At 37.3% G+C, this 3,675-nt stretch overlaps 1 long non-coding RNA gene across 1 annotated transcript in view; it reads right to left on the reverse strand.

Annotated features, from left to right (window-relative positions):
* LOC138038126 (uncharacterized) overlaps positions 1-849 on the reverse strand; it is a 9,005-nt gene extending 8,156 nt beyond the window's left edge. Inside the window, exon 1 of the long non-coding RNA XR_011130189.1 lies at positions 785-849. This is a non-coding gene — a long non-coding RNA (uncharacterized lncRNA). The remainder of the gene's footprint in view (positions 1-784) is intronic.
* Between the last annotated feature and the right edge of the window lie 2,826 nt (positions 850-3,675).

Consider the following 3,675-nt stretch of genomic DNA (forward strand, 5'->3'; position numbering starts at 1 on the left):
TCGATGTTTTTGCGACTTGTCTCTGAGGCCTTTTACCCCATATATTTCTCGGGTCTTGAAAAGACCCAACAATATTGGCTTTTCAAAGGCGTGTTTGTTTTAATATTAAAAAGATGAATTTTTATAACCTTTCGAATTCCCTATACTGTAATAGCCCACTTTCGATATTTTAAAATTCAGTCCTAAACAAAAGTCAACATCATCTCGAGGCTCTGGGTAATGAACTCTTACAAATCCTTACATTGATTTCAGAGCCCCGAGATGAAGTCTTTTGCTTAGGACTGAATTTTAATATTTGAAAAGATGCCTCCAAGACAAGCTCTACACTTTTGTGGCTACGGATGATTAGTCCAATACAAGAATTTGACATCTGCATCTCGGGCTGTTAGTGAGACTTCGAGACACCCTGTACAAATAGTCTTTGCGACTGGCCTGTGAGGGATGAGCCATGGAAACTCCTCCTATACTGCAGTTCATTATCACCTCAGCTTTCGTTTCGCTACAAGTCACATCTGCCTGTCCGAATGGTAAGTTTTAACTTTGGTCGGTATCGTTTGCTCTATCTTCCTCCTTCTACCCTGTTCGTTCTCCCTTTCCTTTAAAGTTATTATTGTTTTTTTATTTTATTATTATTTTTTTTCTGTTCTTCTCTATCATTGTTGTTTTGCCCGTTTTGCGCGGCTTGAGGTGGCTAAATACAGCAAGCTATTTCCTCAGTCAGTCGTATTTAAGGCCGGCGCACAGTTTTTGAAAACAAAACAAATATGGCGAGTATAGCAAATACCTTTTTTTCTCCTTCTCGCGATGATCTTGGAAATGCGGTGTAAATTCGCTGCTATTACGTTTTAGAAGTAAAACTCTTTCAGAGGAAGCCAGCAAAACCATGCGCATGCCCATTAGGTCGACAATTTGAGACCAACATTCCAAATTTCACGCAAACTCACCATTAGATTTTGCAGAAATTCGTAATAAAAATAGTTCTGACTACAAACGAGTCGTTTATTAAAAAAAAAAAAAAAAACACAAAGAAATAAATAAAAATCATAGATGTAACAGTCAAAAATTAGGGAAAACTGAAAAACGTCTATCTGCGAATTATGACTAAAATCCGTCCGTTGTTGATGATGATGACAGCAGATAAACGTACTTTATTTCTATTATTTTAAGTATAAGCATTAAAAAAAGAAAAAAACTATTGATTGAATTTTGAATACATGAGGAATTAATGGTGGCTTATAAGTGCCATTCAAAAATTGCGATGGTTTTTTTTTTTTTTTCATTTTAGCGACTTTTAGCGACTTTTTTAGCGACTTTTTTAGCGATTTAGCGGGCTCAAGTTAATACTTCTCAATAGAGTATGAAGATATGAAACGCAAGGCGTGACAAGCCACACTGATTCCCTTTCAGTTCTGTGTAAAAACATGTATAGAACCTTTTATAGTTTTGCTCTCACAAGCAGATCTTTGGAGGATTTTCCTTTTTTGTATAAAATGACAGGTGGTTCTTTAAAAATTTGTTGAAGTTGGGGTTGATTTTGAATTAAATGCCATTTTGTGAGTAAAGCTTCTTTCAAGTTTGACACTGATAGCTGGTATTGTGTCACAAAGGGTAAAATATATTTTTGTATTTTGTTTTTTCCTTTAAGCACTGAGCCCCTCCTTGTGAATTTGATTTCTGATAGTAGTTTTTCTACCATATTGCGTGGGTTACCTCTGTCCCGCAAATGTCTTTAAAATTTCGAAATGTTTTCCTCGAAAGTGTCCTTTAAGGAGTTTCTTCCTAGGATTCGTAAGGCCTCGCCTTTGACGAATCCCTTTTTCACGCTTAGCGGGTGACAAGAGGTGAATTGCGTATATTGGAAGGTCTCCGTTGGTTTAAGTGTGTGTTTACATCAAGGATTGATTGATCCTTGAATCTCGTGCCTTTGTATACCACTTTGTCTAGAAACACAATTTCAGTGTCAGATATTTCTGCCGTGAATTTAATCGTAGGGTGATGTAAATTTGCTTGTTCGATGAAGGTATCTATGTTCGGTTTACTTATGTCCCACAGGGAAAAGACATCATCATCAATGTAGCGTTTCCAAACTGTAGGTTTTGAGACGCCTTTGCGCAGAATTTCTGTTTCAATTTTAGCCATGAAAATATTAGCAAAATAAACTGCTGTCTTGGTTCCCATAGCAGTCCCGTGGGTTTGTAGGTAATGCCTTCCATTGAATTGGAAATAATTTTCTTTAAGGATGAGTCTAAGCATTTCCCACAAGTATTTTGTAGGAATGGGAGGGTTACTTTTGTGAAAGTTGTCGTATGCTGTGCACACTATATCAATTCCCTCCTCGTGTGGTATGTTTGTGTAGAGACTTGCGCCGTCCATTGATACAAGAAATGTTCGTATTTTCACTTTTGTTTCTTCAATGAAATTTATAAAATCAGTTGTATCTTTAAGGTAAGACTTCTGTGATTGGGATATTGGTTGTAGCAATGTGTCAACGAAAGATAAATTATTTTTGTAGGTCCATCATAGCCCGAGATGATTGGTCTCGCTCTTATGGTTGCTTGGTGAATTTTAGTTAGAGTATAAAACTCTGTTATTCTAGGTGGGCTGGGTGTTTGTGAGAGCCATTTTTTGGTCATGTCATCAGTGTGGTTTTCACGGTGTAGGTCAGTTATAAGGTGCAGGACCTTGTTGTGAGTTCCTTTCACTATGGGTTCTGTGAGACGTCTGTAGCTTTGTTCGTCGTTAAGGAGGTTTGCTCCCTCCTTTATTTTGTCACTTTTGTTCACGGACGACAGTGGTACTGCCCTTGTCCGCTTTTTTCAGGTTAATATCATGTAATGCGGACAAATTAGTTACAGTTGCTTTTCTTGTTAAATTAAAAAACTGCATTATAGATAACTGAGTATAGCTTAGTTTAGATGCTACTGACAAGCCATGATTTGAGACAAATTAAATTAAACAATCGTTTTAATTACAAGTATTTATCACTCTTATAGACCCATATCACTCAATGTCCAAACACAAGATTTTGCCCGTCGAACCTCTCATTCAATGTGAGGCTGGACGGGCAAAGACAATGCAAAGACAAAGCCTTTATTCCCCAAGGACTCCAAAATGGCCGCCGAGTGATAAAGGTGAATTGTCATCGACATTTGTCATTATTTGTTGGACATAGGACAAAGCTCAAACAAGAGTTGTCGATTAACTAAAATTCATTTCCGGTGATCAATAAATGATCATCCTATGAAATACAAGTTATTACACGACCCCGTTAGCTGTAGAGAGGACTGAGTACTGAAATCTAACAATTTGAATGCTTCTTTGCAGGAACGTTATTTTCAAAGTATCGGACCGGGTAAAGTTTCTACCAGCTCTTTCTCTATCATGAATCTCTGAAATTAACCCAGCTACAAGTTACAAGTTATTTATCAAACCGAATAAAGCTATATACAAATCTTGGGCTTCCTTGACGGTATTTGGCATCTCTTGTCCTTCATATTCCACTCCTTCTGGATCAAGTATTTTAATTACCCATGACGTACGATATTTCGGGTAACAATCAACTGAAGATCAGTTATTAATGTCTGATGCATTGATCTATAGCCGATGATACTGCCACTCCTTCTGAGTTCTCCTTCAACAGCCCGTACAATGATCCAGTACTAGATTGTTCTCGCG

The sequence above is a fragment of the Montipora capricornis genome, chromosome 2, assembly GCF_036669925.1.
Source record: "Montipora capricornis isolate CH-2021 chromosome 2, ASM3666992v2, whole genome shotgun sequence".
Taxonomy (NCBI): Eukaryota; Metazoa; Cnidaria; class Anthozoa; order Scleractinia; family Acroporidae; genus Montipora; species Montipora capricornis.